The following is a 24,277-nucleotide window of genomic DNA, read 5'->3' on the forward strand; positions in this document are numbered from 1 at the left end:
AATGCACAAAAACAAAATAGTTCACACGGGAAAAGGCGAACTTATATTCACGAGGGAGCGCGTGCGCGCGAGATCTTATCAACCAAACGTTTATGACATCAAAGAATCTTTTGTCTGGAGCAAAGAACAGGACACGGCAAAGTGTGAAATTGACGCACTGTTTATGAATTGGATGGAAAAAGACAACACTAGTTAGTGGGGAAACAGGTGCATACAACGGACGGCTAGAAAATTATAAAATTGATCTAGCGAAAAACGTGAGCTTGGTGGAGTGACATTTATCACTGTGTCTCTGCTCAACACCGGGACACGTATTCCAGCCCCCATTTGTTCAAAGGTGTGACACAACATTATTCAGAAAAATTAAGTCACTATCCTTCCTGAGTATATCATTTACTTTTCGCGATAACAATTCAATTAATTCATAACACAGAGAAACGACAACGTGCGTGTTGGCCACAGAAATGTAACGCCAACTGCCCTGGCCACTTCTCATGTTACTCAATGCACGCCGGATCGCCAGAAGGCACATAGTACAAGGGAGGCATAAGAAATCTATCACGCTTACAGATAGGCGAGCGAACCTTGCAAACATACATCTACTTACGTTTGCAAACGATGCAAGAGGATAAGTGCTCCATCTGCCCTCCGGTACTTTCTTGTTTCACTCGTCGATCGATCTATCCTCGATGATTTCTCTGCAGCAACGAAGAATGCAAGAAATGAAGTGAGGTTCCGCTCCGCACTGCACCCACCAAATAACTCAAACATTCAACGAGAATTCAATTCACGACAAACTCACCTTGTCCTTGGTTACTCCGTTCCGTTCAGTCCCGTCCTTCAGTAAACGACAGGACAGGGCATCTTTCCATGCTTGCCTCTGACTGAAATCACAACCAACAACCATCGCATTAGTGCCATTCCTTTCCCGACGAGGTGGGTGCGGGGACGAGCGCGAACGCAGGTCCCCACTACCAGAATTATACGCTCCGAGTTACCCACATTTGGGGTAATCGCAAGGGTCAACCCAATCGAAGTGCAATGAAAGAGCCTCACATTGATAGGACTGCCACCCTGATCACAGTGCCTCCCGCGTCAGTTAAGTATGAACTTTTTCAGCCTTCCCATGTACCGCAAAACGCAACTGCTCTGCACATAGATTGTGGTGGATTCTTGTCGTCCCAGAAACCGGTAAGGCAGGCCGGTGACTCCCTCCTTCCTAGGGAAGACAAGAGAAGGTGGAAGCTGGTCAGTCTGTGTTTCACTTTCAATTGTTATTTCTTCCCCGGAGGGAAGTGGGCCACACTCGGAGGTAGTGCTATACCGAGGCAACCCGTGGCCGGGACGAGGCAAGCCTCTTTTCCACGGCCCAGTTCCAAAAATCAGTTTAATATATGAGCTGCTCGATGAGCAGCGTCCTTGTAACTGGAACCAGGTTTGACATTTGACAGAACACTTGGAGTTAGAACCAGCTGACGATCACTTACAGGACGGGACACCGGGGGCGGAGGGGGCTCAATGGCAGAATTCACCCTCCTCCATCTCCGGTGGCAAGGGAGACGAAGCAGGCACGGAATCAGGAACGGACGCTTGTGGAGAGACGAAAACAGGGACGGAGTCAGGCGGGACGAAACAGGAGCAGACGATTCGGCAACAGGAGCAACAGGTTGCAGACGGAAGCGAGACAGGGGCACTGAACGAGAACGATGATACTGGAGACGTTGACGGGAGCAGCAGAAGAACCCCAGGCCTGCTTACAATCCCGGGCCCTGTGACCTGGCTCACTTACATCGCAGGCACCGACCCGAGAAAGGGCAGCCTGCCTGGCAGGTGACCAGATTCATGACAGATGGAACAGATGACAGGTTGACCAGCATGTCCACACACGGACAGGAAAGTTGGACACAGACAAAGAAGACGGGATGGACTGAACTGACTCTTGAAAGACATAAGGAGGACACGGGTACCATTGGCCACAGACGGAAAATCGCGAAAAAAGCAAGGACGGATGGAATGAACTACACCAAAGGACTTAAACGCAGACTGAACATCAACATCGGGAATCTCGAACGGCAGATCACGGACAAACACGGAATGGATACGGACATTACAAGCAGTAACAGGGACAGGAACACCACGGAACGTAATCGGATGATTCTGAAGAATCTTGTCTCTGTACTTGACAGTCGGGAGAGTGACGCGGACTTTACTGTTTGCGAAGAGAACTGGATGGCAGACACTTTATCAGGACCGAGGCACAGCAGCAACTGTGGGAGGATCTGAGAGGAACTGTTGGACTGGTGAACCTCAGGAGGGAAGTGAAAACAACACTCCGCGGGAACGCCATACCACAAAGTACTGGACTGTAGACACCACCACAGGAACAGCTGGAACGACTGAAAAAACAAAGGCCAAGCCCGCAAGAGCTTTTAAACGGCAGAGACACCTTACCGACGTTAACAACTCAATGAAAAGCGTCAGGTAAGTATGAACTTTTTCAGCCTTCCCATGGACCGCAAAAACGCAACTGCTCTGCAACATAGCTTGTGGTGGCTTCTTGTCGTCCCAGAACCGGTTAAGGCAGGCCGGTGACTCCCTCCTTCCTAGGGAAGACAAGAGAAGGTGGAAGCTGGTCAGTCTGTTGTTTCACTTTCAAAATTGTTTTTATTTCTTCCCGGAGGGAAGTGGGCCACACTCGGAGGTAGTGCTATACCGAGGCAACCCGTGGCCGGACGAGGCAAGCCTCTTTTCCACGGCCCAGTTCCAAAAATCAGTTTAATATATGAGCTGCTCGATGGCAGCGTATCAGATATTAAGCTGATAAGAACAGATACTACACTTGATCTTAGCCAAAAGGCCGAGAAGCGATGCCATAACATGCTCGCAGCAGACGGAGTGCTGCTAGTCTCCTGGTCGCGAGATATGGTGGTCTGATTGTCATCCGTCCCAAGTAGGGAATCTACAAAGCCAACCTGAAAACGAGGCCGGCGCACACAACGATTGTCTACTTGTACAGTGGATGGACGGACGGACGGCAGGCAGCCACAGCCACCAGGACTGCATGGCATTTGCGTTGACGGCAAGAGGACAAATCCACATGGTGTTTCCTCCGACCTCTTTTTCACTTTCCTCTTATAAAAGAGTAAATTTTCACGGCAAATGACTTGTCTACGACCATACCACAGGGAAAACACCGGTTCTCGTCCGATCACCGAAGTTAAGCCCTGTCGGGCGGGGTTAGTACTTGGATGGGAGACCGCCTGGGAATACCCCGTGTTGTAGGCTTCCCTTTTTCGTTCTATCCACTTCATCATCTCAAAGAATCTCAGTTCCCCCCACCAAAGAAAGTTCCAATACAGCTTTTTTTAAAACACAACATGTCAAGCAAATGTCAAAAATGAGAAATGCAACAAAAACAAAATAGTTCACACGGGAAAGGCGAACTTATATTCCCGAGGGAGCGCGTGCGCGCGAGATCTTATCAAACCAACGTTTATGACATCAAAGCTATCTTTTTGTCTGAGCAAAGAACAGGACACGGCAAGTGTGAAATTGACGCACTGTTATGCATTGGATGAAAAGACAAACTAGTTAGTGGGGAACATGTGCATACAACGACGGCTAGAAAATTATAAAATTGATCTAGCGAAAACGTGACTTGGTGGAGTTGACATTTTCACTGTTCTCTGCTCAACACGGACAGTATTCAGGCCCCATTTGTTCAAAGGGTGAACAACATTATTCAGAAAATAAGTCACTATCCTTCCTGAGTATAATACATTTACTTTCGCGATAACAATTCAATTAATTCATAACACAGAGAAACGACAACGTGCGTGTTGGCCACAGAAATGTAACGCCAACTGCCCTGGCCACTTCTCATGTTACTCAATGCACGCCGGATCGCCAGAAGGCAACATAGTACAAGGGAGGCATAAGAAATCTATCACGCTTACAGATAGGCGATCGAACATTGCAAACATACATCTACTTACGTTTTGCAAACGATGCAAGAGGATAAGTGCTCCATCTGCCCTCCGGTACTTTCTTGTTTCACTCGTCGATCGATCTATCCTCGATGATTTCTCTGCAGCAACGAAGAATGCAAGAAATGAAGTGAGGTTCCGCTCCGCACTGCACCCACCAAATAACTCAAACATTCAACGAGATTTCAATTCACGGCAAACTCACCTTGTCCTTGGTTACTCCGTTCCGTTCAGTCCCGTCCCGTCAGTAAACGACAGGACAGGGCATCTTTCCATGCTTGCCTGACTGACTGAAATCACACCAACAAACCATCGCATTAGTGCCATTCCTTTCCCGACGAGGTGGGTGCGGGGACTAGCGCGAACGCAGGTCCCCACTACCAGAAATTATACGCTCGAGTTACCCACATTTGGGGTAATCGCAAGGGTCAACCCAATCGAAGTGCAATGAAAGAGCCTCACCTTGAGAGGACTGCCTCCCTGATCACAGTGCCTCCCGCGTCAGGTAAGTATGAACTTTTTCAGCCTTCCCATGGACCGCAAAACGCAACTGCTCTGCACATAGCTTGTGGTGGCTTCTTGTCGTCCCAGAACCGGTAAGGCAGGCCGGTGACTCCCTCCTTCCTAGGGAAGACAAGAGAAGGTGGAAGCTGGTCAGTCTGTTGTTTCACTTTCAATTGTTTATTTCTTCCCCGGAGGGAAGTGGGCCACACTCGGAGGTAGTGCTATACCGAGGCAACCCGTGGCCGGGACGAGGCAAGCCTCTTTTCCACGGCCCAGTTCCAAAAATCAGTTTAATATATGAGCTGCTCGATGAGCAGCGGCCGGAGGAGCGGAACTCCTCGACAAACCAGGCAAGCGGTTCATCGAGACTGTTGGAATGAGCATTCCCACGAATGATCTCCCAAGTGGCAACATCGCACCAGACTTCCTCATAGGTACTCATGGAGAACTTGGCGGTACGGTGTTCGCGACGGTCGGTATCCATATCCAAACGGCTGATCTGTCATCCGAGGATGCGCCAGCTGAAGGAAGGAGTACCGATCTTTGGGAGGTTACGCTTCCGCCTCCGCTTAGGCTTGCGCTGCCGGGGGGAGCCAGAAGACTCTTTAACGAGAACATCCGACTCCGAATCCTCACCTGGAGTAAACTCCAAAGGGAGGATTACGACCCTAGATGCGTCATCGTCGGAGGGCAACAGGTTTGCACCTGCGCCCACCGGACTCGGCAGGAGAGGAGGCCGAACCTCCTCCATAGCATCGTCTACGACAGCATCCGGCTTACGTCCGGATCCTCCACAGCCTCTGTGCCAGGGGGACTGGCAATCAGGGGCCGGAACCCCAGCCTGCTCCTCTTTACGAGAAGACGCCGGAAGAACTCCGGAGGCCGTTGAGGTGCAGGCTGCCCCCAGGCGTTCCTACATTCACGGGCCATGTGACCAGACTGGCCACAGCGCCGACATCGTCCACTGAGCGGGCAAGCACGACTTCGTTGAACCGATCTTCCTACAGATGGCACAGTAGGGGGGGCTGACCACGATACCAAACACGGCAATCGAAGCCAGCTACACGTACATCACCGGGAACGTCCTTTAGACATAGACATCTTGACAAGGCGGTTGCCATCGCTCAGGCCGGGGAAAACCATGGTGCTCACTCCTCTGGACAGAATGAACCCTGCCCAAAGGAGGAGAAGAACGCACGGACGGCATCGTCTGGGACCTCAAACGGACAATCCCGGAGATACACCAGACGGGACGAGGTGTCGGCACTGGTAAGACGAAGCTGGTAGTCGCCAAAACGTATTCCACGTTCTATGGTGGACTGACAAGACTGGATCTCCTTGAAGGAGAGACGAACTGCTCCATTTCGGAGGAACTGGACGGAGGACAACTGATCTCTCTCCACGCTCTCCAAGAGGCGGGGGAGGACTTGGGACGAGCCCACGGAACGGAAAACTTCAGCCGGAAAAAAAGCCATCAGGCTTTTCGGGCACTGGATCGTACTGGAGGTAGGCATCCTGGGCCAATCGCAGGAGAGCCGAAACTCAACTTTGAAGCGGACCCAGAAGCACCACAAGCGTTAGAGAAGCTATCTAGCCCCGAAGAGCTATTAAAGATAGCACCGCAAGTGAAGGAATAGAATGCAAGCACACAAGTGAAAACACTATGAGCACTCACAAACCGGCTGCCGAGCCCTCACGAGCTCACAATGGCAGTGATACTAGCTGGCGTCAACAACCCAATGAAGAGCGTCAGGTAAGTATGAACTTTTTTCAGCCTTCCCATGGACCGCAAAACGCAACTGCTCTGCACATAGCTTGTGGTGGCTTCTTGTCGTCCCAGAACCGGTAAGGCAGGCCGGATGACTCCCTCCTTCCTAGGGAAGACAAGAGAAGGTGGAAGCTGGTCAGTCTGTTGTGTTTCACTTTCATTGTTTATTTTCTTCCCCGGAGGAAGTGGGCCACACTCGGAGGTAGTGCTATACCGAGGCAACCCGTGGCCGGGACGAGGCAAGCCTCTTTTCCACGGCCCAGTTCCAAAAAATCAGTTTAATATATGAGCTGCTCGATGAGCAGCGTATCAGATATTAAGCTGATAAGAACAGATTTTTTTTTTTTTTCTTTTGATAAAATTTTATTTACAAGGGCCTAAGGGCCCAGGTAAAAAGACCTGATTACAAGAAGGTACTGGAGCAGCTAATAATTACAGTGCGTCGGTGCAAAAAGGTAAACAGAGTCCATCTCAAAGCAAGGTGCAAGGTGCAATTGCCTACCTGAACTATCTAATGAACAAAAAGAACTAAAAGTGAAAAATAGGACGACCGTTACAATCAACAGAACAGATTACACTACCGTCGACCAAAAATCTTTAACTCTAGAGACAGGTTCGCCTAAGATACGCAACTTAATATCTTTAATAATCATGTTAATAATAGAACGTGAGCCAAGAGAGCTGTTTCGAAAAGTCGCAAGGTTCGCGCCAGCCAAACGAAGTAAACGATAGTCGCAATGAGATAACTAGACAGACGGTACCCCGGGGACGACGAAATAGGGGACAAGGGAAACAAAACAGAAGAAAAGGACAGCACAAGGGGAGAACCAAGGAGACGAGAGAGAAAGGGCGTAAAGAATTCCAGACATGAACGACCCTACGACATGCAACAAAACAATGACAAGGGGATTCAATACGAGAACAAACAGCACAACGGTCGGAGGCAATATAACCCCAAACTTGAGGTTATATCGCACCCGAACTGCATTATGTAAGAGGAGCCAGAAAACATCACTTTATAATTCTCGATAAACTTAAGACGAGACTTTCGCCACACGGACACCCACCGGATTATGGGGCGGCCAACAACGGCTCCCCAAAAACTAGCGCATGTTGGAGCAGGGGACGGAAATACAGACAACAAGGAATAAATGTTCTTACAAGATAAATCATCAGGCACAGACCCATGACGCTCAAACAGAGAGTGAAACAAAGCAAGACACTGACGGTAACACAGGGAGGGATCCGAAGAAGAAGGGACGGAATTGCTCGCGAAAGAGAAGCAAGGATCAAACTTAAAAAGACAATTCCCAAGAAAGAAGCGGGCCAAAAAATGCCATTTATCAGAACCGAAGTCATCTCGAAGACTTAAAAAACAGGACAGACGCAGGCTGGCACACTTGGTCTGAAAGTCGACGACACCAAGGCCGCCAGAAGACAAAGGAGCACAGCAGCGCTGTCGACTCACGTTCTCCATTTTGCCTTTCCAATGAAAGGCCAAACAAGACGTTTGTAGCGGTCACACACCCATCGCGGAGGTGCGAGGATTTTGGCAACGTGCCAAAACCTACTCGCCCCGAGGCATTAATAATCATTGTGCGGCCAACAAAAGAAAGTTCCCTTTGTCTCCACAAATTGATAACATTTTCGAGCTTATCTAGCTTAGGTTTTCCAGTTGTCTGACTCGACAGAAACCAGACCGTTAGAAAAGAAAACACCCAATATCCTAATTTTAGAGACCCACTTTAAACCAAAGGGGGGAGGCACCGTTCACCCTCCACCTCGGTCTTAGTCGTGTTAAGTTTTGCTCCCGAAGCTATTTCAAACCTGCGAACCACTCGCAAAAGGTGACATAGGGAACTTTCCGATTTCAAAAAGCAAGTTGCATCGTCAGCGTACTGAGAAATCTTAAATTGTAAGCCAGCCGCACCAGGGAGGAGAAAGCCAACAATGTCCGGACATTTTTCGAATTTTGGGTAGACAGGATTTCAGAAACCAGCACGTATAAAAGGGGGGAGAGGGGGACAACCCTGCCTAACACCCCTTCCCCAAAAAAACAGGGGCGGAAAGAGACCCGTTACAAATAATGCGCGAAAAGACATTGTTATAAAAGAGACTCACCCATTGACAAAAAAGGGACCAAAACCGAACTTAGACAAAACGCGCATGAGAAAGGCGTGGTCGACAACGGTCAAAAGGCCTTTTCTTGGTCTAAGGTCACAAGTATTTCCAGATTCGTTAGTTTTACTAATCATGTCGAGGGTGTCACGAATCAGAAGGAGATTAGAGAAGATAGATCTCCCAACTACAGAGCACGACTGATCGCGATGAACAATAGAACACATTACAGGCTTGAGACGCTCGGTAATAGCCTTAGAAGCGATTTTATAATCGGTATTTAGCAAAGAGATGGGGCGCCAGTTTTTCGGCATGCGCTTATCGTCTTTCTTGTGTATCAGACGCAAGAGGCCCTCTCGCTGAGAGTCAATGAGGGAACCCGATGAAAGCCCTCATTCAAAACACGAGCAAGGGCATCACCAAGATCCCCCCAGAAAGCAACATAAAATCGGTTGGGAGACCATCAGACCCTGGGGACTTGCCGGTTTGAAGACCGCTAACAGCTGAAAAAAAGCTCGTCTTTTGTCAACTCCCCTCACAGCTCTCTCGTTCAGCATTCGACAGAGAAAGGTCTAGGTCATTAATTAAATCCATTTGAACAGAAAGATCCAAGGTATCCTTGGCAAACAATGACTTATAGAAATCTACAAGGACTAATTCCAAATCGTGTTGGGACGTCTTCTCGACGCCATTGGCATCCAGAAGGCAGTCCATGGAATTCTTTTCAGCACGTTTTTTCTCGAGGCGGAAAAAAAATCTAGTCGGCCGTTCTCCTTCTTCAACCCCACTTGGCACGTGAACGAATTTTTGCGCCTCTCCGCTTCCTGGGAAACCAGGAAGAGAGGGCGCTTTCAAGATCCCTGACCTCAGAAGCGGCCTGGGAGCCACCAGAGGCCAGAGAGTTCTTTGCGTGGATCAAGCGCTTGGTCAAAGAACTGCGTTCACTATTAATCTGCCTTTGTTATTAACGCAAAACTCGATACAAAACCTACGAATGCCAAGTTTTAAAGCCTCCCACCAAGCACCAAGGGAAATCGAAGTCGGAGACACGCTCCTTAAAGGAAGCAATAAACGCAGACATTTTTGCTCTTAAAAGACTCATCGGACAAGAAACTTGTATTAAACCGCCAAACACCGCTACGGGGACAAGAAAAATTGTCGAGAGACAAAAATAGACGAACAAAATCGTGGTCCGAAAAAACACACGGCATTACATCGGAGGTTCGAACGTGCGGAACAAGGGAACGAGAAATCAAAAAGCGATCGAGGCGCGAAGCTTGAGAATAGCCGGTATTGGCCCAAGTGAAGGAAACCCACGAGGGTTTCCGTCTGCGCCAAATATCAACAAGAGAACAGTCTGAAATGAAGGATTTAAGGACTGACTTATCAGGAAGAGAATCATCAACTAGGACAAGACGGTCGAGAGGATTATCGATACAATTAAAATCACCGGCCACTATCCGAATAGGGGATAGAAAAAAGGAATGCAGATTTTGAAAAAAGTGCTTGCGTCGGGTAACGGTGTTTGGAGCGTAAATATTAATGACATTAATCCGCTGCTGCCCCAAAAAGTACCAATGCACTTAAGACTCTACCATCTGAATCAAAAATAAAGCGAGAGATGGTTCCTGGAAAATTCGGAGGGGTGAGCAGGGCTACACCAGCCGACCTGCCCGTCCCGAAGGACCAAAAACATTTACCGGGCCATTTACGAGAAAAAGCATCAGCTTGACGTTTGTTTGAAACATGAGTCTCCTGTAATAAGATCAAATCGCAACTTAGGCGAGATAATTCGTTTAGGATCAGGTCACTCTTAGTGGGTGATACAAGCCCACGGACGTTCAGAGAAAGGAGCTTTAGCATTGGTACTAATGGTGGCGTTTACCAACCGTGGTCCACCCTTCAGACTCGCTGTAAGTATGATCCCCGCGCAATCGAGTTCTAGATCGATGACGGTCGTGGCTGCGGGAACGGCCACGCCCCCGCGACGGTACTCACGATCACGGTCACGATCACGTTCACGTTCACGTTCACGTTCACGGTCACGGTCACGGTCACGGTCACGGTCACGGTCACGGTCCCGTTCCCGTTCCCGTTCCCGTTCCCGCTCCCGCTCCCGCTCCCGCTCCCGCTCCCGCTCCCGCTCCGCGCTCTCGCTCCCGATCACGGCGGCCAACATGACTACTTGTCCTACCAGATCCTTTAGATTCACGTTCAACTTGATCATCCCAGCCTTTTCCTTGTTGAGGAGAGGACCCAGAAACAGACTCAGAACCAGACTCCTCACTACTAGATTCATCACTTGCATCACTAGATTCCTTATGAGCCGCATCGGGGGGGGACAGGGGCTCGGAGCTAGGGGGCGTCTCTGCACCTGGGGAGGTTTACTGACTGGAGGAGGCTGAGCAGCAGGAACCGGAGCTGGAGCAGGCGGACGAGAGGCAACAGCAGCATAGGAAGAGGGCTCGGAAGACTCACGAGGACGCGCACGAGGACCAGAAGATGACGGGTCTACATCAGCACTGTGGATAAGGAACGGGCACGCAGCTGCTAAATGATCAGGCTTCATACAAATGGAGCACATAGGGTCACACGGACAGGATCTTGACGAGTGGCCAGGTTCTTCGCAGTGGCGCAGCGCACAGACCGACAGACGGCGGCGAAGTGCCCAAGGGCCCCGCAGCGCCTGCAGGTCTGTGGCTGCCCAGGGTACCAGATCCGAACAAATTCGCCCCACTACTCGAACAGAGGAAGGGATGGGTTTACTGAGACGCATCCGGGCAGTGCGGTTCCCATTGAACAGGCTATCGCCGGAACGATCCCTACGAAAAGAAAGAACAGTGCCATAGGTGGATAAACGGCCAATCAAAACAGAGTCCGGGAGCTCCACCGGAGCTTCGTAAAGCTTCACCAAGGTTACAGCATTCTGCCTATCACCGATAAGAACACGTGACCCCTCGATATCGAGGTGGGGGATACGGAGCGCAGCTTCTTTTGCCGCAACTGATCTAAAGGTGACGACCCAATTTTTGTTAGAAGCGCAATACTGGATGGACACAATGGAGTCGATATCAACGCCAGCTTCATCAAAAAACTGCACAAGATCTTTTGGCTGTTGGAAGGAGAGTCCAACTTAAAAAACACGGAGAATCCCTTCTTAAGAGCCACTCCACGATTGTCTGGCGAGTGGGACCAAATCTCACGAGGAGAAGCACAGAAACGTACACCACTTTTAGCCATGTTGCCAGCGCTTGTGGGACAACAACTTCAGACTCCAATGGCGAGAAGAGCTCGGGCGTGAAGGCTTCTTCACCATCAGGAACTTCAGGAACTTCATCAGTGGCATTGGCATCAGCGCCAGCATCAGCATCAGCATCAGCATTCATATCCGCGTCAGCAGCATCCATACTCACAATTGTGGGGGGGATAACCTCAGCAGTGCTAGCATCTTCAGGGACAGCAAGAACAGCGGCGGTTGTGTCTTCTTCCATAAGTGTTGGCGGGCGCAGACGAAGAGGTCCACGAAGTGTAGCTCCCACTAAGGCCAATTGGTACACTTAGCCAAAAGGCCGAGCACAGCGATGCCATAACATGCTCGCAGCAGACGGAGTGCTGCTAGTCTCCTGGTCGCGAGATATGGTGGTCTGATTGTCATCCGTCCCAAGTAGGGAATCTACAAAGCCAACCTGAAAACGAGGCCGGCGCACACAACGATTGTCTACTTGTACAGTGGATGGACGGACGGACGGCAGGCAGCCACAGCCACCAGGACTGCATGGCATTTGCGTTGACGGCAAGAGGACAAAATCCACATGGTGTTTCCTCCGACCTCTTTTTCACTTTCCTCTTATAAAAGAGTAAATTTTCACGGCAAATGACTTGTCTACGACCATACCACAGGGAAAACACCGGTTCTCGTCCGATCACCGAAGTTAAGCCCTGTCGGGCGGGGTTAGTACTGTTGGATGGGAGACCGCCTGGGAATACCCCGTGTTGTGGCTTCCCTTTTTCGTTCTATCCACTTCATCATCTCAAAGAATCTCAGTTCCCCCCACCAAAGAAAGTTCCAATACAGCTTTTTTTAAAAACACAACATGTCAAGCAAATGTCAAAAATGAGAAATGCAACAAAAACAAAATAGTTCACACGGGAAAGGCGAACTTATATTCCCGAGGGAGCGCGTGCGCGCGAGATCTTATCAAACCAACGTTTATGACATCAAAGCTATCTTTTGTCTGAGCAAAGAACAGGACACGGCAAGTGTGTGAATTGACGCACTGTTATGCATTGGATGAAAAGACAAACTAGTTAGTGGGGAACATGTGCATACAACGACGGCTAGAAAATTATAAAATTGATCTAGCGAAAACGTGACTTGGTGGAGTTGACATTTTCACTGTTCTCTGCTCAACACGGACAGTATTCAGGCCCCATTGTTCAAAGGGTGAACAACATTATTCAGAAAATAAGTCACTATCCTTCCTGAGTATAATACATTTACTTTCGCGATAACAATTCAATTAATTCATAACACAGAGAAACGACAACGTGCGTGTTGGCCACAGAAATGTAACGCCAACTGCCCTGGCCACTTCTCATGTTACTCAATGCACGCCGGATCGCCAGAAGGCACATAGTACAAGGGAGGCATAAGAAATCTATCACGCTTACAGATAGGCGATCGAACATTGCAAACATACATCTACTTACGTTTTGCAAACGATGCAAGAGGATAAGTGCTCCATCTGCCCTCCGGTACTTTCTTGTTTCACTCGTCGATCGATCTATCCTCGATGATTTCTCTGCAGCAACGAAGAATGCAAGAAATGAAGTGAGGTTCCGCTCCGCACTGCACCCACCAAATAACTCAAACATTCAACGAGATTTCAATTCACGGCAAACTCACCTTGTCCTTGGTTACTCCGTTCCGTTCAGTCCCGTCCCGTCAGTAAACGACAGGACAGGGCATCTTTCCATGCTTGCCTGACTGACTGAAATCACACCAACAAACCATCGCATTAGTGCCATTCCTTTCCCGACGAGGTGGGTGCGGGGACTAGCGCGAACGCAGGTCCCCACTACCAGAAATTATACGCTCGAGTTACCCACATTTGGGGTAATCGCAAGGGTCAACCCAATCGAAGTGCAATGAAAGAGCCTCACCTTGAGAGGACTGCCTCCCTGATCACAGTGCCTCCGCGTCAGGTAAGTATGAACTTTTTCAGCCTTCCCATGGACCGCAAAACGCAACTGCTCTGCACATAGCTTGTGGTGGCTTCTTGTCGTCCCAGAACCGGTAAGGCAGGCCGGTGACTCCCTCCTTCCTAGGGAAGACAAGAGAAGGTGGAAGCTGGTCAGTCTGTTGTTTCACTTTCAATTGTTTTATTTCTTCCCCGGAGGGAAGTGGGCCACACTCGGAGGTAGTGCTATACCGAGCAAACCCGTGGCCGGGACGAGGCAAGCCTCTTTTCCACGGCCCAGTTCCAAAATCAGTTTAATATATGAGCTGCTCGATGAGCAGCGTATCAGATATTAAGCTGATAAGAACAGATACTACACTTGATCTTAGCCAAAAGGCCGAGAAGCGGATGCCATAACATGCTCGCAGCAGACGGAGTGCTGCTAGTCTCCTGGTCGCGAGATATGGTGGTCTGATTGTCATCCGTCCCAAGTAGGGAATCTACAAAGCCAACCTGAAAACGAGGCCGGCGCACACAACGATTGTCTACTTGTACAGTGGATGGACGGACGGACGGCAGGCAGCCACAGCCACCAGGACTGCATGGCATTTGCGTTGACGGCAAGAGGACAAATCCACATGGTGTTTCCTCCGACCTCTTTTTCACTTTCCTCTTATAAAAGAGTAAATTTTCACGGCAAATGACTTGTCTACGACCATACCACAGGGAAAACACCGGTTCTCGTCCGATCACCGAAGTTAAGCCCTGTCGGGCGGGGTTAGTACTTGGATGGGAGACCGCCTGGGAATACCCCGTGTTGTAGGCTTCCCTTTTTCGTTCTATCCACTTCATCATCTCAAAGAATCTCAGTTCCCCCCACCAAAGAAAGTTCCAATACAGCTTTTTTAAAACACAACATGTCAAGCAAATGTCAAAAATGAGAAATGCAACAAAAACAAAATAGTTCACACGGGAAAGGCGAACTTATATTCCCGAGGGAGCGCGTGCGCGCGAGATCTTATCAAACCAACGTTTATGACATCAAAGCTATCTTTTTGTCTGAGCAAAGAACAGGACACGGCAAGTGTGAAATTGACGCACTGTTATGCATTGGATGAAAAGACAAACTAGTTAGTGGGGAACATGTGCATACAACGACGGCTAGAAAATTATAAAATTGATCTAGCGAAAACGTGACTTGGTGGAGTTGACATTTTCACTGTTCTCTGCTCAACACGGACAGTATTCAGGCCCCATTTGTTCAAAGGGTGAACAACATTATTCAGAAAATAAGTCACTATCCTTCCTGAGTATAATACATTTACTTTCGCGATAACAATTCAATTAATTCATAACACAGAGAAACGACAACGTGCGTGTTGGCCACAGAAATGTAACGCCAACTGCCCTGGCCACTTCTCATGTTACTCAATGCACGCCGGATCGCCAGAAGGCAACATAGTACAAGGGAGGCATAAGAAATCTATCACGCTTACAGATAGGCGATCGAACATTGCAAACATACATCTACTTACGTTTTGCAAACGATGCAAGAGGATAAGTGCTCCATCTGCCCTCCGGTACTTTCTTGTTTCACTCGTCGATCGATCTATCCTCGATGATTTCTCTGCAGCAACGAAGAATGCAAGAAATGAAGTGAGGTTCCGCTCCGCACTGCACCCACCAAATAACTCAAACATTCAACGAGATTTCAATTCACGGCAAACTCACCTTGTCCTTGGTTACTCCGTTCCGTTCAGTCCCGTCCCGTCAGTAAACGACAGGACAGGGCATCTTTCCATGCTTGCCTGACTGACTGAAATCACACCAACAAACCATCGCATTAGTGCCATTCCTTTCCCGACGAGGTGGGTGCGGGGACTAGCGCGAACGCAGGTCCCCACTACCAGAAATTATACGCTCGAGTTACCCACATTTGGGGTAATCGCAAGGGTCAACCCAATCGAAGTGCAATGAAAGAGCCTCACCTTGAGAGGACTGCCTCCCTGATCACAGTGCCTCCCGCGTCAGGTAAGTATGAACTTTTTCAGCCTTCCCATGGACCGCAAAACGCAACTGCTCTGCACATAGCTTGTGGTGGCTTCTTGTCGTCCCAGAACCGGTAAGGCAGGCCGGTGACTCCCTCCTTCCTAGGGAAGACAAGAGAAGGTGGAAGCTGGTCAGTCTGTTGTTTCACTTTCAATTGTTTATTTCTTCCCCGGAGGGAAGTGGGCCACACTCGGAGGTAGTGCTATACCGAGGCAACCCGTGGCCGGGACGAGGCAAGCCTCTTTTCCACGGCCCAGTTCCAAAAATCAGTTTAATATATGAGCTGCTCGATGAGCAGCGGCCGGAGGAGCGGAACTCCTCGACAAACCAGGCAAGCGGTTCATCGAGACTGTTGGAATGAGCATTCCCACGAATGATCTCCCAAGTGGCAACATCGCACCAGACTTCCTCATAGGTACTCATGGAGAACTTGGCGGTACGGTGTTCGCGACGGTCGGTATCCATATCCAAACGGCTGATCTGTCATCCGAGGATGCGCCAGCTGAAGGAAGGAGTACCGATCTTTGGGAGGTTACGCTTCCGCCTCCGCTTAGGCTTGCGCTGCCGGGGGGAGCCAGAAGACTCTTTAACGAGAACATCCGACTCCGAATCCTCACCTGGAGTAAACTCCAAAGGGAGGATTACGACCCTAGATGCGTCATCGTCGGAGGGCAACAGGTTTGCACCTGCGCCCACCGGACTCGGCAGGAGAGGAGGCCGAACCTCCTCCATAGCATCGTCTACGACAGCATCCGGCTTACGTCCGGATCCTCCACAGCCTCTGTGCCAGGGGGACTGGCAATCAGGGGCCGGAACCCCAGCCTGCTCCTCTTTACGAGAAGACGCCGGAAGAACTCCGGAGGCCGTTGAGGTGCAGGCTGCCCCCAGGCGTTCCTACATTCACGGGCCATGTGACCAGACTGGCCACAGCGCCGACATCGTCCACTGAGCGGGCAAGCACGACTTCGTTGAACCGATCTTCCTACAGATGGCACAGTAGGGGGGGCTGACCACGATACCAAACACGGCAATCGAAGCCAGCTACACGTACATCACCGGGAACGTCCTTTAGACATAGACATCTTGACAAGGCGGTTGCCATCGCTCAGGCCGGGGAAAACCATGGTGCTCACTCCTCTGGACAGAATGAACCCTGCCCAAAGGAGGAGAAGAACGCACGGACGGCATCGTCTGGGACCTCAAACGGACAATCCCGGAGATACACCAGACGGGACGAGGTGTCGGCACTGGTAAGACGAAGCTGGTAGTCGCCAAAACGTATTCCACGTTCTATGGTGGACTGACAAGACTGGATCTCCTTGAAGGAGAGACGAACTGCTCCATTTCGGAGGAACTGGACGGAGGACAACTGATCTCTCTCCACGCTCTCCAAGAGGCGGGGGAGGACTTGGGACGAGCCCACGGAACGGAAAACTTCAGCCGGAAAAAAAGCCATCAGGCTTTTCGGGCACTGGATCGTACTGGAGGTAGGCATCCTGGGCCAATCGCAGGAGAGCCGAAACTCAACTTTGAAGCGGACCCAGAAGCACCACAAGCGTTAGAGAAGCTATCTAGCCCCGAAGAGCTATTAAAGATAGCACCGCAAGTGAAGGAATAGAATGCAAGCACACAAGTGAAAACACTATGAGCACTCACAAACCGGCTGCCGAGCCCTCACGAGCTCACAATGGCAGTGATACTAGCTGGCGTCAACAACCCAATGAAGAGCGTCAGGTAAGTATGAACTTTTTTCAGCCTTCCCATGGACCGCAAAACGCAACTGCTCTGCACATAGCTTGTGGTGGCTTCTTGTCGTCCCAGAACCGGTAAGGCAGGCCGGATGACTCCCTCCTTCCTAGGGAAGACAAGAGAAGGTGGAAGCTGGTCAGTCTGTTGTGTTTCACTTTCATTGTTTATTTTCTTCCCCGGAGGAAGTGGGCCACACTCGGAGGTAGTGCTATACCGAGGCAACCCGTGGCCGGGACGAGGCAAGCCTCTTTTCCACGGCCCAGTTCCAAAAAATCAGTTTAATATATGAGCTGCTCGATGAGCAGCGTATCAGATATTAAGCTGATAAGAACAGATTTTTTTTTTTTTTCTTTTGATAAAATTTTATTTACAAGGGCCTAAGGGCCCAGGTAAAAAGACCTGATTACAAGAAGGTACTGGAGCAGCTAATAATTACAGTGCGTCGGTGCAAAAAGGTAAACAGAGTCCATCTCAAAGCAAGGTGCAAGGTGCAATTGCCTACCTGAACTATCTAATGAACAAAAAGAACTAAAAGTGAAAAATAGGACGACCGTTACAATCAACAGAACAGATTACACTACCGTCGACCAAAAATCTTTAACTCTAGAGACAGGTTCGCCTAAGATACGCAACTTAATATCTTTAATAATCATGTTAATAATAGAACGTGAGCCAAGAGAGCTGTTTCGAAAAGTCGCAAGGTTCGCGCCAGCCAAACGAAGTAAACGATAGTCGCAATGAGATAACTAGACAGACGGTACCCCGGGGACGACGAAATAGGGGACAAGGGAAACAAAACAGAAGAAAAGGACAGCACAAGGGGAGAACCAAGGAGACGAGAGAGAAAGGGCGTAAAGAATTCCAGACATGAACGACCCTACGACATGCAACAAAACAATGACAAGGGGATTCAATACGAGAACAAACAGCACAACGGTCGGAGGCAATATAACCCCAAACTTGAGGTTATATCGCACCCGAACTGCATTATGTAAGAGGAGCCAGAAAACATCACTTTATAATTCTCGATAAACTTAAGACGAGACTTTCGCCACACGGACACCCACCGGATTATGGGGCGGCCAACAACGGCTCCCCAAAAACTAGCGCATGTTGGAGCAGGGGACGGAAATACAGACAACAAGGAATAAATGTTCTTACAAGATAAATCATCAGGCACAGACCCATGACGCTCAAACAGAGAGTGAAACAAAGCAAGACACTGACGGTAACACAGGGAGGGATCCGAAGAAGAAGGGACGGAATTGCTCGCGAAAGAGAAGCAAGGATCAAACTTAAAAAGACAATTCCCAAGAAAGAAGCGGGCCAAAAAATGCCATTTATCAGAACCGAAGTCATCTCGAAGACTTAAAAAACAGGACAGACGCAGGCTGGCACACTTGGTCTGAAAGTCGACGACACCAAGGCCGCCAGAAGACAAAGGAGCACAGCAGCGCTGTCGACTCACGTTCTCCATTTTGCCTTTCCAATGAAAGGCCAAACAAGACGTTTGTAGCGGTCACACACCCATCGCGGAGGTGCGAGGATTTTGGCAACGTGCCAAAACCTACTCGCCCCGAGGCATTAATAATCATTGTGCGGCCAACAAAAGAAAGTTCCCTTTGTCTCCACAAATTGATAACATTTTCGAGCTTATCTAGCTTAGGTTTTCCAGTTGTCTGACTCGACAGAAACCAGACCGTTAGAAAAGAAAACACCCAATATCCTAATTTTAGAGACCCACTTTAAACCAAAGGGGGGAGGCACCGTTCACCCTCCACCTCGGTCTTAGTCGTGTTAAGTTTTGCTCCCGAAGCTATTTCAAACCTGCGAACCACTCGCAAAAGGTGACATAGGGAACTTTCCGATTTCAAAAAGCAAGTTGCATCGTCAGCGTACTGAGAAATCTTAAATTGTAAGCCAGCCGCACCAGGGAGGAGAAAGCCAACAATGTCCGGACATTTTTCGAATTTTGGGTAGACAGGATTTCAGAAACCAGCACGTATAAAAGGGGGGAGAGGGGGACAACCCTGCCTAACACCCCTTCCCCAAAAAAACAGGGGCGGAAAGAGACCCGTTACAAATAATGCGCGAAAAGACATTGTTATAAAAGAGACTCACCCATTGACAAAAAAGGGACCAAAACCGAACTTAGACAAAACGCGCATGAGAAAGGCGTGGTCGACAACGGTCAAAAGGCCTTTTCTTGGTCTAAGGTCACAAGTATTTCCAGATTCGTTAGTTTTACTAATCATGTCGAGGGTGTCACGAATCAGAAGGAGATTAGAGAAGATAGATCTCCCAACTACAGAGCACGACTGATCGCGATGAACAATAGAACACATTACAGGCTTGAGACGCTCGGTAATAGCCTTAGAAGCGATTTTATAATCGGTATTTAGCAAAGAGATGGGGCGCCAGTTTTTCGGCATGCGCTTATCGTCTTTCTTGTGTATCAGACGCAAGAGGCCCTCTCGCTGAGAGTCAATGAGGGAACCCGATGAAAGCCCTCATTCAAAACACGAGCAAGGGCATCACCAAGATCCCCCCAGAAAGCAACATAAAATCGGTTGGGAGACCATCAGACCCTGGGGACTTGCCGGTTTGAAGACCGCTAACAGCTGAAAAAAAGCTCGTCTTTTGTCAACTCCCCTCACAGCTCTCTCGTTCAGCATTCGACAGAGAAAGGTCTAGGTCATTAATTAAATCCATTTGAACAGAAAGATCCAAGGTATCCTTGGCAAACAATGACTTATAGAAATCTACAAGGACTAATTCCAAATCGTGTTGGGACGTCTTCTCGACGCCATTGGCATCCAGAAGGCAGTCCATGGAATTCTTTTCAGCACGTTTTTTCTCGAGGCGGAAAAAAAATCTAGTCGGCCGTTCTCCTTCTTCAACCCCACTTGGCACGTGAACGAATTTTTGCGCCTCTCCGCTTCCTGGGAAACCAGGAAGAGAGGGCGCTTTCAAGATCCCTGACCTCAGAAGCGGCCTGGGAGCCACCAGAGGCCAGAGAGTTCTTTGCGTGGATCAAGCGCTTGGTCAAAGAACTGCGTTCACTATTAATCTGCCTTTGTTATTAACGCAAAACTCGATACAAAACCTACGAATGCCAAGTTTTAAAGCCTCCCACCAAGCACCAAGGGAAATCGAAGTCGGAGACACGCTCCTTAAAGGAAGCAATAAACGCAGACATTTTTGCTCTTAAAAGACTCATCGGACAAGAAACTTGTATTAAACCGCCAAACACCGCTACGGGGACAAGAAAAATTGTCGAGAGACAAAAATAGACGAACAAAATCGTGGTCCGAAAAAACACACGGCATTACATCGGAGGTTCGAACGTGCGGAACAAGGGAACGAGAAATCAAAAAGCGATCGAGGCGCGAAGCTTGAGAATAGCCGGTATTGGCCCAAGTGAAGGAAACCCACGAGGGTTTCCGTCTGCGCCAAATATCAACAAGAGAACAGTCTGAAATGAAGGATTTAAGGACTGACTTATCAGGAAGAGAATCATCAACTAGGACAAGACGGTCGAGAGGATTATCGATACAATTAAAATCACCGGCCACTATCCGAATAGGGGATAGAAAAAAGGAATGCAGATTTTGAAAAAAGTGCTTGCGTCGGGTAACGGTGTTTGGAGCGTAAATATTAATGACATTAATCCGCTGCTGCCCCAAAAAGTACCAATGCACTTAAGACTCTACCATCTGAATCAAAAATAAAGCGAGAGATGGTTCCTGGAAAATTCGGAGGGGTGAGCAGGGCTACACCAGCCGACCTGCCCGTCCCGAAGGACCAAAAACATTTACCGGGCCATTTACGAGAAAAAGCATCAGCTTGACGTTTGTTTGAAACATGAGTCTCCTGTAATAAGATCAAATCGCAACTTAGGCGAGATAATTCGTTTAGGATCAGGTCACTCTTAGTGGGTGATACAAGCCCACGGACGTTCAGAGAAAGGAGCTTTAGCATTGGTACTAATGGTGGCGTTTACCAACCGTGGTCCACCCTTCAGACTCGCTGTAAGTATGATCCCCGCGCAATCGAGTTCTAGATCGATGACGGTCGTGGCTGCGGGAACGGCCACGCCCCCGCGACGGTACTCACGATCACGGTCACGATCACGTTCACGTTCACGTTCACGTTCACGGTCACGGTCACGGTCACGGTCACGGTCACGGTCACGGTCCCGTTCCCGTTCCCGTTCCCGTTCCCGCTCCCGCTCCCGCTCCCGCTCCCGCTCCCGCTCCCGCTCCGCGCTCTCGCTCCCGATCACGGCGGCCAACATGACTACTTGTCCTACCAGATCCTTTAGATTCACGTTCAACTTGATCATCCCAGCCTTTTCCTTGTTGAGGAGAGGACCCAGAAACAGACTCAGAACCAGACTCCTCACTACTAGATTCATCACTTGCATCACTAGATTCCTTATGAGCCGCATCGGGGGGGGACAGGGGCTCGGAGCTAGGGGGCGTCTCTGCACCTGGGGAGGTTTACTGACTGGAGGAGGCTGAGCAGCAGGAACCGGAGCTGGAGCAGGCGGACGAGAGGCAACAGCAGCATAGGAAGAGGGCTCGGAAGACTCACGAGGACGCGCACGAGGACCAGAAGATGACGGGTCTACATCAGCACTGTGGATAAGGAACGGGCACGCAGCTGCTAAATGATCAGGCTTCATACAAATGGAGCACATAGGGTCACACGGACAGGATCTTGACGAGTGGCCAGGTTCTTCGCAGTGGCGCAGCGCACAGACCGACAGACGGCGGCGAAGTGCCCAAGGGCCCCGCAGCGCCTGCAGGTCTGTGGCTGCCCAGGGTACCAGATCCGAACAAATTCGCCCCACTACTCGAACAGAGGAAGGGATGGGTTTACTGAGACGCATCCGGGCAGTGCGGTTCCCATTGAACAGGCTATCGCCGGAACGATCCCTACGAAAAGAAAGAACAGTGCCATAGGTGGATAAACGGCCAATCAAAACAGAGTCCGGGAGCTCCACCGGAGCTTCGTAAAGCTTCACCAAGGTTACAGCATTCTGCCTATCACCGATAAGAACACGTGACCCCTCGATATCGAGGTGGGGGATACGGAGCGCAGCTTCTTTTGCCGCAACTGATCTAAAGGTGACGACCCAATTTTTGTTAGAAGCGCAATACTGGATGGACACAATGGAGTCGATATCAACGCCAGCTTCATCAAAAAACTGCACAAGATCTTTTGGCTGTTGGAAGGAGAGTCCAACTTAAAAAACACGGAGAATCCCTTCTTAAGAGCCACTCCACGATTGTCTGGCGAGTGGGACCAAATCTCACGAGGAGAAGCACAGAAACGTACACCACTTTTAGCCATGTTGCCAGCGCTTGTGGGACAACAACTTCAGACTCCAATGGCGAGAAGAGCTCGGGCGTGAAGGCTTCTTCACCATCAGGAACTTCAGGAACTTCATCAGTGGCATTGGCATCAGCGCCAGCATCAGCATCAGCATCAGCATTCATATCCGCGTCAGCAGCATCCATACTCACAATTGTGGGGGGGATAACCTCAGCAGTGCTAGCATCTTCAGGGACAGCAAGAACAGCGGCGGTTGTGTCTTCTTCCATAAGTGTTGGCGGGCGCAGACGAAGAGGTCCACGAAGTGTAGCTCCCACTAAGGCCAATTGGTACACTTAGCCAAAAGGCCGAGCACAGCGATGCCATAACATGCTCGCAGCAGACGGAGTGCTGCTAGTCTCCTGGTCGCGAGATATGGTGGTCTGATTGTCATCCGTCCCAAGTAGGGAATCTACAAAGCCAACCTGAAAACGAGGCCGGCGCACACAACGATTGTCTACTTGTACAGTGGATGGACGGACGGACGGCAGGCAGCCACAGCCACCAGGACTGCATGGCATTTGCGTTGACGGCAAGAGGACAAAATCCACATGGTGTTTCCTCCGACCTCTTTTTCACTTTCCTCTTATAAAAGAGTAAATTTTCACGGCAAATGACTTGTCTACGACCATACCACAGGGAAAACACCGGTTCTCGTCCGATCACCGAAGTTAAGCCCTGTCGGGCGGGGTTAGTACTGTTGGATGGGAGACCGCCTGGGAATACCCCGTGTTGTGGCTTCCCTTTTTCGTTCTATCCACTTCATCATCTCAAAGAATCTCAGTTCCCCCCACCAAAGAAAGTTCCAATACAGCTTTTTTTAAAAACACAACATGTCAAGCAAATGTCAAAAATGAGAAATGCAACAAAAACAAAATAGTTCACACGGGAAAGGCGAACTTATATTCCCGAGGGAGCGCGTGCGCGCGAGATCTTATCAAACCAACGTTTATGACATCAAAGCTATCTTTTGTCTGAGCAAAGAACAGGACACGGCAAGTGTGTGAATTGACGCACTGTTATGCATTGGATGAAAAGACAAACTAGTTAGTGGGGAACATGTGCATACAACGACGGCTAGAAAATTATAAAATTGATCTAGCGAAAACGTGACTTGGTGGAGTTGACATTTTCACTGTTCTCTGCTCAACACGGACAGTATTCAGGCCCCATTGTTCAAAGGGTGAACAACATTATTCAGAAAATAAGTCACTATCCTTCCTGAGTATAATACATTTACTTTCGCGATAACAATTCAATTAATTCATAACACAGAGAAACGACAACGTGCGTGTTGGCCACAGAAATGTAACGCCAACTGCCCTGGCCACTTCTCATGTTACTCAATGCACGCCGGATCGCCAGAAGGCACATAGTACAAGGGAGGCATAAGAAATCTATCACGCTTACAGATAGGCGATCGAACATTGCAAACATACATCTACTTACGTTTTGCAAACGATGCAAGAGGATAAGTGCTCCATCTGCCCTCCGGTACTTTCTTGTTTCACTCGTCGATCGATCTATCCTCGATGATTTCTCTG

At 49.4% G+C, this 24,277-nt stretch overlaps 12 non-coding genes and 3 pseudogenes across 12 annotated transcripts; 4 read left to right on the forward strand and 11 right to left on the reverse strand.

Moving 5' to 3' along the window:
• Positions 1–943: 943 nt before the first annotated feature.
• LOC138001567 (U1 spliceosomal RNA) lies at positions 944–1,107 on the reverse strand. Its single transcript, XR_011123252.1, has one exon. It is a non-coding gene; the product is annotated as a U1 spliceosomal RNA (small nuclear RNA).
• Positions 1,108–1,290: 183 nt separating this feature from the next.
• LOC138001623 (U2 spliceosomal RNA) lies at positions 1,291–1,466 on the reverse strand (annotated as a pseudogene).
• Positions 1,467–2,679: 1,213 nt separating this feature from the next.
• Positions 2,680–2,869, reverse strand: LOC138001592 (U2 spliceosomal RNA). Its single transcript, XR_011123274.1, has one exon. It is a non-coding gene; the product is annotated as a U2 spliceosomal RNA (small nuclear RNA).
• A 297-nt stretch (positions 2,870–3,166) lies between these two features.
• LOC138001639 (5S ribosomal RNA) lies at positions 3,167–3,285 on the forward strand. The gene has a single exon (XR_011123301.1). It is a non-coding gene; the product is annotated as a 5S ribosomal RNA (ribosomal RNA).
• Positions 3,286–4,335: 1,050 nt separating this feature from the next.
• Positions 4,336–4,499, reverse strand: LOC138001667 (U1 spliceosomal RNA). The gene has a single exon (XR_011123327.1). It is a non-coding gene; the product is annotated as a U1 spliceosomal RNA (small nuclear RNA).
• Positions 4,500–4,683: 184 nt separating this feature from the next.
• Positions 4,684–4,849, reverse strand: LOC138001624 (U2 spliceosomal RNA; annotated as a pseudogene).
• A 1,589-nt stretch (positions 4,850–6,438) lies between these two features.
• Positions 6,439–6,625, reverse strand: LOC138001605 (U2 spliceosomal RNA). The gene has a single exon (XR_011123283.1). It is a non-coding gene; the product is annotated as a U2 spliceosomal RNA (small nuclear RNA).
• Positions 6,626–12,257: 5,632 nt separating this feature from the next.
• On the forward strand, positions 12,258–12,378 carry LOC138001656 (5S ribosomal RNA). The gene has a single exon (XR_011123317.1). It is a non-coding gene; the product is annotated as a 5S ribosomal RNA (ribosomal RNA).
• Positions 12,379–13,426: 1,048 nt separating this feature from the next.
• On the reverse strand, positions 13,427–13,589 carry LOC138001554 (U1 spliceosomal RNA). The gene has a single exon (XR_011123239.1). It is a non-coding gene; the product is annotated as a U1 spliceosomal RNA (small nuclear RNA).
• Positions 13,590–13,774: 185 nt separating this feature from the next.
• Positions 13,775–13,965, reverse strand: LOC138001582 (U2 spliceosomal RNA). Its single transcript, XR_011123264.1, has one exon. It is a non-coding gene; the product is annotated as a U2 spliceosomal RNA (small nuclear RNA).
• A 298-nt stretch (positions 13,966–14,263) lies between these two features.
• LOC138001651 (5S ribosomal RNA) lies at positions 14,264–14,382 on the forward strand. The gene has a single exon (XR_011123312.1). It is a non-coding gene; the product is annotated as a 5S ribosomal RNA (ribosomal RNA).
• A 1,049-nt stretch (positions 14,383–15,431) lies between these two features.
• LOC138001669 (U1 spliceosomal RNA) lies at positions 15,432–15,595 on the reverse strand. Its single transcript, XR_011123329.1, has one exon. It is a non-coding gene; the product is annotated as a U1 spliceosomal RNA (small nuclear RNA).
• A 184-nt stretch (positions 15,596–15,779) lies between these two features.
• LOC138001625 (U2 spliceosomal RNA) lies at positions 15,780–15,945 on the reverse strand (annotated as a pseudogene).
• A 1,589-nt stretch (positions 15,946–17,534) lies between these two features.
• Positions 17,535–17,721, reverse strand: LOC138001606 (U2 spliceosomal RNA). The gene has a single exon (XR_011123284.1). It is a non-coding gene; the product is annotated as a U2 spliceosomal RNA (small nuclear RNA).
• Positions 17,722–23,353: 5,632 nt separating this feature from the next.
• Positions 23,354–23,474, forward strand: LOC138001657 (5S ribosomal RNA). The gene has a single exon (XR_011123318.1). It is a non-coding gene; the product is annotated as a 5S ribosomal RNA (ribosomal RNA).
• Positions 23,475–24,277: the final 803 nt, after the last annotated feature.

Source organism: Montipora foliosa, chromosome 4 (assembly GCF_036669935.1).
Source record: "Montipora foliosa isolate CH-2021 chromosome 4, ASM3666993v2, whole genome shotgun sequence".
Classification (NCBI taxonomy): domain Eukaryota; kingdom Metazoa; phylum Cnidaria; class Anthozoa; order Scleractinia; family Acroporidae; genus Montipora; species Montipora foliosa.